Consider the following 12,385-nt stretch of genomic DNA (forward strand, 5'->3'; position numbering starts at 1 on the left):
GTGATGCAATTGTGGTATGTATGCCGGATGGGTGGTTGAGATTAGTGCTTCAAAACTTTTTATGTGCTTGAGTGAAGGTACTTCGCCATTTGTTAGTTGGATGTCATATTGATCTCAAATCCAAAAACGATCGCGACGGTCGTGTTTGAGATCTTCGAACTAGAATGCGACAATTGGGGGGTTCTTTTTATGCTAGGTATCGGAGCCTTGATACTTGCCAACAAGCAAAGCAATGGTTTTCTATGGAATTCTGTGGTATGTGCATCCACTTGCAGCACGATCAAACATTTCCACGCTCTCAAGGTAAAAGGGCTGTTATTTTTCTAATGGAAAGTTGCAAGGTGGGAAATGGGGCAGCAAGGGTAGCCATAGAGTCCGTGTGATACGAGGCCAAGTTTGAATCTTTTGCAAAGCCGATGTTGACTGTTGGAGACTAAAAACGCTGTTATGTGGCGGTGCGACGACACGCAGCAGCAAGGGAAATGAGAGGAGGTACCGCCATTTGGAGGACCAGTATGCAGGACACCGCAAGTGCATACTGGAGGAGAGGAGAAAAAGAAGTAGTTGCATGAAACGCGAGCAGCCAGTCGACGGTGCACAGGGTGGTTGCCAAAATAGGAGAGCAGAGATCCAAATTGACGACGGCGCTACTGGGATGCTCTACAGACTGCATGGCATGAGGATTCCATCTGGAGGGAGCAAAGCCGCAGGAAGAGGGGTTTGGAGAGCCGCCATTCTAGTAGGTGCAGGAGGACCAGGGGCACCGCAGTTTGCATAAGCCAGGGCCACCAGTTAAAGGAGTTGAGGGCGACATTTTCTGGCAGGTCGGGACTACAGAACACGGCCGAGAGCTGCTGTCCGAGCAAGGCCGAAGGCCGCCAGGGAGGCTACCAAGTGGTGCGCTATTGAAGGGTCTTCAAATTATGTTGCAAGCAGGCCCCAATTAGTTGGGGTAAAGAGAGCCACGTAGTGGTGCTACCAGAGCAAGGGGGGGCCAGTCGAAAAATGGAGGCGGGGATTTGTAGCGACCGAGAGGAGAGAGTGTTTCCCGGTGTTGCAGAATATGGATAAGTTTGTGAAGATGGTGATGAGGTCTACGTAAAGAGCGTTATAGAGTCATAAGCTGCTGCAGACGCAAAAAGAAGCCACCATATCAAAAGGGAGTGCCAGTTGCTAATTAAGAAGGGAGGCCAAGAGCCACATGGGGAGGTGCTGCAGGGCTTGCATGAATACGTTTGCGGCCACCAGTAGTGGATAAAGTGATGTTGGACGTTGTTGGAGGAAAGATATGAGCAGTCAAGGGACTAGTTTTGAAGCAGAGCAGCTAACTGCAAATGATAAAAGGGCTGAAAGCGAAGAAGAGACGGGCCATGAGCTCCTGAGGATGCCGAGAGCAGCAAGGTGACCTCTGGTGGCTGCAAAACTAGGGGTGCGCCATCAACTACACGAGAAAGGGAAGGAGGTCGTTTTTTTTTAAAAGCATCATTGTACTTGCACTTCCTAAATCAAAGCCAGTTGAATCGACATCGTCACAACCTCTATGGGTGCGCCATCAACTACATGAAAAAGGGAAGGAGGACGTTTTATAAAAAAAAGCATCATTGTACATGCACTTCCTAAATCAAAGCCAGTTGCATCGACATGGTCAGAACCTCTATATTTTTGGTGCTTAAGTGAATATGATCTCTCTATTCCTCTCATGCAAGAGTGGTGGTGCTCTCTATCGGAATGTGTGCCGATGATCTTGAAGTGTTTGTGTATGCCATAATGTTGAGAAGCCAGTGGCCATAAAAGTATATTCACGTGTTAGGCTATTTCTCTATTACCTATCTCCGATTATACGGTGCTTTGAGGGGTTAGAATTAGTGGCCATCATTGTGTGCTTTGTGGATGGAGATGTGTAGCCTTTGGGTTCGTAGGGTATGAGCGGGGACAATAGTTGTTTGCATGTCAGGTGGCTAGGTATGGGCAACCTGGGTTATCCGAGCTTGAGTGAATGCAATAGTCATTTGCAGATCGGGTGTGTGGATGTGTGTTAAATAGGGGATAGGGGTGCTATGGAATCACTGGTCTATAGAGAGGCATTTAATTTGTTTGCTCGGTGTTTTTCCATTTCTCCCTTTTCATCTTGTGATGCCCCACTCAGGACCCACTCATTGCTTCTTGACAAAGTGTTCGTGAATCAAGATGAAGCAAGAATTCGGTTTGGTGTTCAAAGGAGATGAAGATGTAGAGGATTGGATTATAGACTTTGAGTTATCTGTGCTGGCAGTACTACGGATGCCATGCGATGAGACAAAGCTCCTTACCCTATCATTGGTGGTGCGAGATAAAGAAAAATCTTGGCTCGATGGCTTAGAAGATGCACACAAGAAAAATTGGATCGGATTAAGTGAAAATTTCAATATCTTTGTTGATATATTTGAAGCTTATTGGGGGGATTTGGTGGATGCTACCCAAAGATATTTTAAGTTGAAAAAGTTTCTATCTTGCTTGCATCCTTATGTTTGAGAGAGATTGGATTCTGAAGATCCAAGAACCTATGACGAAGCTCTCGAGTTGCCAGAGAAAAGAGTCAAAAGATGAAGAAGAAAATGGAGGCGAGATTGCTGCAGCCTATAATTACGATGGCCAGTGGACCTAAGCTCAAACAGATGTATGCGCATCAAGAAGTAAAAGCTCCTTCTTTTGTTGATATGCATTTGGTCAAAGGTCATGAAGGTACAACAAGTGTCAACAAGGTCTCAAAAAATATAGAGGGCAATGCTAGAGAAGGTACAACAAGTGTCAACAAGGTCTCAAAAGATACAGAGGGCAATGTTTAGGGTGCCACCCAGTTTGCTTGCTAAAGAGAACGAGGTGATAAAAGATCTTGAAGAGGAAGTGTTGCTTCTAGAACCAACAACAAGAAAGATAGTAGAGGTGCCAGAACCATTGAAGATAGTAGAAGAAGTTTAAGATGCCATGCTAGAGAAGGTACAACAAGTGTCAACAAGGTCTCAAAAGATACAGAGGGCAATGTTTAGGGTGCCACCCAATTTGCTTGCTAAAGAGAACGAGGTGATAAAAGATCTTGAAGAAGAAGTGTTGATTCTAGAACCAGAAACAAGAAAGATAGTAGAGGTGCCAGAACCATTGAGTTCACGAGAGGAATCCAAAAGCTCTTCAAGCTCTAGCAGTGTTTTAGATACAGATAGTACGTGGGAGATAGAGTATACATCTTCAAGGTATGAAACTTATGATGTCTTGCATGTGGGTGAAGTGGTAGAATGTTTGTACGAGTTTCCCACCAACCAGCTGAAGGTTGAAGAGAAGTATAATACAGGTTGAAGAGAAGTATAATACAAGTGTAGAGGTATCTTGTGTGAACCTATCAATCGAGAAACCTTCTCTTGTGTCTTCTGATGGTGAGTCCCTACTGGAAGAAGAAGTATGGTTTGATTGTGCATCCAACTTGGTTGAAGAGCAGGTTTCTGAGGATGACTTGCACGAGCTAGAAACAGAAGCAGCAATATGTCAAAGTGATTTTTCTATGCAATGGGTGGTGCAACCTTGCCTTGATGGGTATGTAGAGGTACACTTTGAAGTTCCAAAGATTGTGTGTAGCCATGGAGAGATAGCTCTGGAAAATGACTCTATGAAAATTGATACAAGTGCAGCCTATGAGAGCAAGGCTCCATGCAGAGACAAAGGTGCCTCCAACCTTGCAGGTGATGAGGTGTTTAAAGAACAGGTTGAAGCTTCAATAGGTCATGCTCTTCAGTCTAGATAATACATTTTAGAGCATTTGGATGCAGGTTTGCAAGGGAAACACGTTTGCTTGCCTATGCAGCAGGCTCAAGCAAATAGCAAGACATTGAAACTAAATATGGTGTGGTTGATAGATATGTTGTTACATGTTTCTTTACAAGGGGTAATACACAAGTTTCAGTTCTCATATATATGATAAATATTATGTTATGGAGAGTTTTCTAGCAGGTGATAAGACAACCCCTTATGGTACTGATGCTTCAAAGGATAGAATGTATACTTGTAATATGTGCGGACTAATGGATATAGGGTGAAAAAGGTCCATGATATGAAAGGTTGTTCGGGCGGTCTATCTATTGGTCTATAAGTGCAAAGAAAGGCTTGAATATGCATGCTTTATAGGTGGATAGCCGTGGCCAATGCTTTATTTTTTATCCAAGTGGAGATTACACCATGCTTGGGGGAGCCTTTGGCTTTCATTTTGACCCTGGAGGGTGATGCAAATGAATTTTTCTCTCTATATCTCTACACAATGTATACCATTTCTATAGAATCAAACCTATTTCTTCTTAATATGAAACTTTTCTCAAACTGCTATCTCTACCATAAAACATGAGATCCTCACCTACCAATTTGTAGTTTCTTGTTTTTGCAACTATTCTCTTACGCCGAACCTTTGACATGCCCTCTAGAAATTTCCCTTTACGAAGAAATACGTCTACATCTTGTAGTGATTCCCTTGGGCCTTCCTGCATACAAGGCTTCTCTACCTTTCAAGGAGCTACCAAAGCATCTAACTTGTCCCTAGCCAACTCATCAGTTTCTTTATTCTTCTCATGATGAACATGCTTAAATTGTATCTGTTCAAACTCATGTAAAAATTTCTTGGTGCCATAGAACCACTTCTTCAAATTGTCTTTCTTAACGTTCCACAAACCAAGCAACTGATTCACATTAGGAGAAAGCTGGACTCACTTTTGGGCCTTTCAGTTCTAGAGAGAGAGTGGCGCTCGACCAATGAGGAAGAGGCTAACGCTACGTTGAAAATCGACATTTTGGAGTCAAGCTCTTTTAAAAAAAGGGAGAAAATATTATTTTGGTTCATCAAATTGCACAATTTCACGCTTTCAAGGCATAAATGCCGTAAGTCATACTAACTCTGTACCGAGGAATTTCAGAACTTTCATTGAAGAATCTATCTAGTATCTTTATTCCCGCCCAAATATGACTTTGAGTAGCTCTACTTCCCTCTCAAAACTTCTTCCCTTTTTCATATTTGCGCTAACCTTTCTGTGTATTCATTCTACTGCACACCATGTCTACTTGTCAAAGGCCTAGCACTACCATTGACTCTGTTAGCATTGTTAATGGTTATACTACAGACGATCAAGCATGGATACCATCTCGAATAACTATCGGAAGTTGGGCTCTATTGCAAACTAGGAGGAGGAAGAGGAGGCAACGCAATAATTTCGTGGAGGCTTTCAAGGGTCAAGTTAAAGAGTTTAAAGTGTGTGCACAAAGCAAGCGGGTGAAAGAGGTCCTCATACAACATGCTTTCCAGCATGCAGACTTAAGGTTGCAAACATCTCCTCCAAGTTTTCCAAGGCATCGACCCAACTGTAAGTTATTTTAGCATCTCACTTAGTGCATGATTATATTCAAATATTAAGTGGTGGCTATCATCTTTTGTATGTTTTAGATATTTATCCATCGAATAGGACAGATTGGCAACTAGTTGAGAGCATAGTTGGGATTTTTTATGCTTTCCATGCGTTTATTGGTGAGCAAATGTACCGAGGAAGACAACACAAGGAACCTACAGATAATGGAATTTTCTTTTATGATATGTCATATGTGGAATCCAGAACTTCCATTGGTTGGGGTCGTGTAGCTCCTTTGTCATTTCCATCCTTTGACAACAAGGATTGGTCCTTGCCTGCTTCGCAAACTAGAGAAAGCTTTAGGAATAAGTTGTTTCAGGATATACAAAAGTCCCTCAAGTATTCAATTGCCACAAAAATAGTTCGGCTCGTACTATTTATGCCTCTTGAAGTGTTTGTAGATTTTTTCTTCGATGAGAAAATAAGAACTACCGCAACAATGTTCATTTGCAAGTCTAAGAGATGTTTGGACTTTTTAGATGATAATTGGGATAGGAAACAATCACATAACAAACTCTATATTTTGCAAAAGAAGTCCATAATTTACAAGTTCATTATAAGCTCTCAAACTTTCTTAGTATCGTTTTACTATATTAGATATCATCTTCTTAGTGGGCAGCTTATTCCACTCGACTAAGATACAGAGAACAGCCTCGGGAACAAACATTTATCAATGGAGCTCTACTTTCGAGATAGCCTACTTACTGTGATGGATACAATGTCAAGCACAACTCTTGCACAGCTCAGGATAGATCTTATATGTGAAGAACTTCCACTTTTGTCAGAATTGTATGCATTCAGTCTCAACAATAGAAAGGTGCTTACTAAGTCGATAAATTTTGATTGTCTTTAATACATTAAGACAGAATGTAACTTTTTCTTCTTTTCAGATTCCAAGGCGCAAGGAGAAAACAACATTGTGTAAGGAGTCAGTAACAAATACACTTCTCTTAATTGCTTCCATCGGAAGCTAGGTCACATACCTTGTGCACGCAAAGAGCTTTGATGCCATGCAAACCATGATGTACTCTTCAAAATGACTAATGCAGAGACATTTTTTGGCGGTCAAACAATGTTTCAAAAATGTACATTTTCAATGTTTCAAAACTTTACATATTGTGTTGTTTCTGTCAAAATTTATACAAGTAAATTGCTCCCTTTCCTTGCTACTGTCCTCCCCCCCGGTTTGTGCCACTCGTCCCCTGTCCTCTCCCCCGATTTGTGCCACTCGTCCCTTGCCCTCTGCTCCGGTTCCCCTACCCTCTGCTCTGGTTGCTGCTACCTTTGCCTCTGGGGACGCTGGTCTCGGGCATCCTTTTGCGTCGCTCGAAATCATGGACCTCTTCCATGGCTTCCCATGCTTCTTGCACCTGTGAAGCTTCCCGTTGTTCTTGCTCTTGCCGTCCACGTGTAGCCCATTCCTCTACTTTTGCGGCGTCCGCATAATATTGATTTATTGCTTCTTTCATATTTCGAACTTCTTCTTGAGTCTGATTTTGGCGTTGCGTCATTTCGTTAATGCGAGCCTCTTCGAACTCCTCAACTCTCCCCGCTTCCTCTCTTTTGCGTCTGTTTACCGAGATTATAATATGCTGGATGGCCATTACAGAAAAATGTCGCACATCGTTGGTGGTATAGTTATGTAATTGAAGTTCCTGTAGAAGCGTGATACAGATATTTGTTGCTTCATACATACGTTACAACAAACAATAAAACAGCAGATTACTTACGTTCTGTACATCCATAATTTGACTGATGAGCAACACGGCATTCAAACAGGTTCGCCAGCCACAGCTATAGTCATCAGTCTGCATGGGCACGGTTATCCGTTCGTGTCGGACTATATTTCCTAGATCATGTTCTAACAAAAGATGCTCTACACAGTTTTTTTGCGGAACTCCATACATAACCACTTGAGTCAGCAACACATTACAAAGAGACACTGCTTTCCAAATGTACCCAAATGGGCCTTACGATTTTACACGAACGTGAAACGCCCTGCTTTGCCCCGATTTTGCATAGTAAACAATCTTAGCTTCCATGTCAAATAACATCAGACTCCAATGATCACTACAAAGACACCATCAAAGATGAGGAGAGATTCTAAATGCAAGATGTTTTTTACAAGGCAAGAAAATACTCACGATTGATTGTACGCATTGACCAGAAAGCGCGCTAGATCAAAGTTAACTCTGCTAAACCAGTTCATCAGACTCAAAAAGGAAACTGAGTTGTTCTGCAGATAAGGCAATATCAGTGGATCTATTATGTATACTTTGTCTTGAACCTCAGGGGGCAGAAGCGAGACAGCGTGGCTAACATGAACAAATGACAGAGATTAGACTTGAGGTATTTCAGCGGGCTATCACTGCCTCAAACCCGTGAGTCAATACCGAGTGAGTGGGGTAGCTATCGAATTCCATCCGCCACTAACTCGCTTGGTATTGACCCATGTCTTAACGGTAGTGAGCCATTATAAAGAAAAACTTGACGATTGCCGCAAAGACATGCGTCAATATCGAGCGAATCAGTGGCGGATTCCAATTCCATAAGCCACTGACTCGCTTGGTATTGACCCATGTCTTTAAGGTAGTGAGCCATTATAAGAAAAACTTGATGACTGCGCAAGACATGGGTCAATACCGAGCGAGTAGTACCACTATCCAATTCCATAAGCCACTGTCTCGCTTGGTATTGACCCATGTCTCGTAGAGACCCATTTAATGAACCAAAGATGACTTTTAAAGAGCATGAGAATTACCACAAAGCAACGTTGATGACCTCATTCCTTGCGTTGGAGTTGGTGAAACTGCACATGCACAGGAAGTCTAGATGATCGAGGTTGAAAATGGAGGCCTCCTCTGACCTTTGAGGCAGTTGTATCTGCGCATGCAGAGGCGTTGAGCTCAACAAAACTCTCAACTCCTCTTCATTCTCTTCGTTGATTTGCTCTAAAATAATTGACTCATCCGATACGTTGGATGGACCTTGTGATGCAGAGCCTTGCCCTTGCCTTTCTTGAGCTGGCTCTCTGGCTGCCTCAAGCTCCTCCCTAACAACCTCCCTAACAGCCTCAGGCTACGGATCATTTTCCTTCAATATTGGTTGCTCCATAGATGCCTTAGGCTCCACCCTGGCCTGCTCTTGCCCCTCTTCATCCCTTACTGGCTGCGGATCCTCCATGACTTGCTCATTTTGGTGTCTAGCTGGCTCCTCAATAACTATCTCTGTTTCTTCCATGACTGCCTCGGGGTCCACTCTGGCTTGCTCATGCCCCTCTGCGGCTATCTCAGCCTGCCCATCTGTGTCGTTTCTCTCGATCCGTGATCGGGTCCTTCTGTTGTTTGTTTTAGCCCTAGACGGCTCTGTCTGTCGTGCACGAGGATGGAGAGGGGTGATGTTGAGAATATCCATGGTTCTACTATCCCGGATACTGGCTGAAGTTTCCATCGTAGCGAAAACACAGCCTACGAAGAGTATCAAAATCTCGCGGCATGATAGTGATGCGGTGTGCATGGGCAGTCAGGATATATCCATCTCTGAAGAATTCCACGAGGTAGTCTTCAGCAATTTCTTGAAGACAGAGTAGTGCACTGCTGACCCATGGCATGCCGACTCTCCACTATTCGCAAATCTCCCGCACTAGTCGCTGGAAAGGGAGACGTGGAATAGCAGGTTGAACGTGTCGTTCTATCCTGCGCAGCTCTTATAGTACACCTCTGTACTCCTCATATCGGCGTCTTTTTGCTTGAGCATTCAAAGATTCACCTGTTGCCCTCCTAGCCATGGCCTTTACACGAGGCATCTCGACAAATAGCATAACACCAAAAGACAATTCATTTGTCAACACAAGGGACTTCAGATTTCAAAAAAGGTCATTACCAAGCGAATAGGTGCATATGAAAGAGTTTGCCTTCCCATATTCGCTCGATAGTGACCTCAGAAAAAAGTAATAGCAGACATGACTTATATTTTTTGAGGTCAGTACCAAGCGAATAGGTGCATAGGAAAGAGTTTGCCTTCCCATATTCGCTCGGTAGTGACCTCAGAAAATAGTAATAGCAGACATGACTTATATTTTTTGAGGTCAGTACCAAGCGAATAGGTGCATAGGAAAGAGTTTTCCTTCCCTTATTCGCTCGGTAGTGACCTCAGAAAATAGTAATAGCAGATGTGACTTATATTTTCTGAGATCAGTACCAAGCGAATAGGTGCATAGGAAAGAGTTTGCCTTGCCTTATTCGCTCGGTAGTGGCCTCAGAAAATAGTAATAGCAGACATGCCTTATATTTTCTGAGGTCAATACCAAGCGAATAGGTGCATAGGAAAGAGTTTGCCTTGCCTTATTCGCTCGGTAGTGACCTCAGAAAATAGTAATAGAAGACATCACTAACAACTTCAGAGGTCAGTACCAAACAAACAGGTTTGCATCTCCTGCAACAAAATACCTTATTCGCTTGGTAGTGACCTCAGAAAAGTGTACAAGCAAGCGAACAGGTTTGCATCCCCTGCAACAAAATACCAATGTGAAGGAGACATTTAAATCCATGCGGTCCTAACTGTCATGTCGTTCACTCCCATCACCTCTCCTAATCTCGGGGGGTGGTACCATTGATTCTCTCTCCCACATCTACCTCTCATGAACCACATGGCAGTACCACCCCTCACAGACCACTCACTCATAAGCTAGAACCCAGGCTTTGCTTTTTAGGCATGTCCATCTAGTCTATTTAACCAGCAATTGTTTCAGAACCTCCCTTAGGGTTTCGTAGAACAACTACAAGAAGCTTAGGATAGTGGTGATGCCTTTCCAAGGTATACTCCCGCAGCGCCAGTAGTACCGCATCCGGGCCCTCCTCAGGAGGTCCCCCTTGGCCCTCCCCCAATGTTACCCTTAATGTTCTCAATCGACACAGCCCGGGAGTGGCTGCTGTCAACACGGGAGTCAATTCTCGAGGTAAGCCGCTGGTAATTCTTTGCTTTCTGCTCCCAATTTCCAAGCTCCTAGTTTGAAGAGATTATTTTCTAAATGCTCTGTGCAGGATGCTAGCCTGAAGCTGCAGCAAATGTTGATTGTCAGGCACAGGGTCTCAATCCTTAAAGACTCTCTGGAAGCAAGAAGTCCTGAAGACATGCAGCGATTGCTCGTCGAGAATGGCTTTGTAGAGGCTATCTTTAATTGGCTACAGGAGATGAAGGATGAAGTGCTTGAGCCAGCCATTGAATATGAGGAAGCCATTAACTTTGCCAACAGGCTTCAGGAAGAGATAGTCCGGCTGTGAAGGAAACGAACTATATGGTTATTGCAAACCTTAAACCCCCAGAAATTAGTAGGCCACTCTTTGTAAAGTCTGAAGTGTTTTCTAACTCAAAACCCGGTGTTAAGTTGTCATTTTGTTTCTTTCTTATAAATTCAAAACGCGTATTTGGAAAAACAAAACCCTAAATCCACAACAAACAGGGTTTACCTTCCCCTTGTTTGCTTAGTATTGACCTCTGTACTAGCAGACATCACTTAACTTTTCTTTTGGTCAGTACCAAGCAAACAGGGGCATCGAACTAAGTGACCTTCCCTTATTCGCTTGGTACTGACCAATGACGATGGTCAGTACCAAGTGAACATGTGCAGCAAACAGGGTTTACCTTCCCTTATTCTCCTGGTACTGACTACACAAAATACAAGTGCACAGAAGGGTAGTAAGTAGCATACCTCTTCACTGTGTGTAGATTGCCGCGTCACTGAAGCACTGCAAAACAAGAGTAAGAGAAGGAGGATGCGCGAGAGTAAGAGGTGATGGAGTTTGCTTACCGCGTAGCGTCGATGGGGGTAGAGTTAATTAGAATGATGCGCAGTAGAGGATGCGAAAAGAGGCAGAATAGTTGAAACTTGAGATGTTTGGTGGGGGTACTGCATCAACTTAGAATGCTTACCTCAAGGAGGGTGACAACTTCACTTATGTGTGAGATTGTGGTTGGTAAATCATACTGCATGGGAATCGGAGACCATTTATTACTAGTTGTCCTTGTGAGTGCAGCCCACGTGCCTTTTTGAGTGATTGTTTAGGGTCAGACAAACGTCAATCGCCCTTGCAGTCGCCATCTCCATCTCCAAGTGGAACAAACAGATCGCCACTGCCTTTGCCTTTTCTGCGCTCTTTCCTTGGCCAGCTCTCGTGATCCTACGTTTAGAGTCAGACGCCGATTGCCCTTGCATTCGCCATCTCCATCTCCAAGTAGAACAAACAGATCACCATTGCCTTTGCATTTTCTGCGCTCTTCCCCTTGGCCACTTCTCGTGATCCTGCGTTGAGAGTCAGACGCCGATCGCCCTTGCAGTCGCCATCTCCATGTCCAAGTAGAACAAATAGATCACCATTGCCTTTGCATTTTCCGCACTCTTCCGCTTGGCCACCTCTCGTGATCCTGCATTGAGCGACCTCCACTGGTGGGTCGAGTCCTTTGCTACCGCCTCGCCATCGCCATCGCCACCTTCTGGTTCTTGCTGACGGCGGCTTGCGACATCACCATCCAACTCGGCGCCATTGGATATTGCAGAGATAGGTTCTTTCTCCCTGCCTCTCCCCTTCCTGTGTGTTGTTAACTGTGTGTGTACCGAAGACACTGCGTTAGGGTAAAATTAAAAGTCTCAAACCGTATGCATGGTTGGAATAATTACTCCTTATGTGACCGTGCCTGAGTTTGGGCATAGTGAGTGATTAGGCCTATAAATCTATCATTGATAAAATTAAGTGCTCTCTTCTTATCCACCTGTTCCGAAAGCTTGGGTCACACGATAGAACCAAGTGAATAAGGCCCTTCGGAGATTCTTGGGCCCCTATTTGCTTGGTTCTGACTCAAGAGCCGTCACCTTTTAAGACATTAGCGTACGGGACAGAACCAAGCGAATAGGTCCCTTCGGAGATTCTTGGGGACCCTATTCGCTTGTTTCTGACTCAAGAGCCGTCATCTTT

Source organism: Adiantum capillus-veneris, chromosome 1 (genome assembly GCF_014529385.1).
Source record: "Adiantum capillus-veneris isolate H3 chromosome 1, ASM1452938v2, whole genome shotgun sequence".
Classification (NCBI taxonomy): Eukaryota; Viridiplantae; Streptophyta; class Polypodiopsida; order Polypodiales; family Pteridaceae; genus Adiantum; species Adiantum capillus-veneris.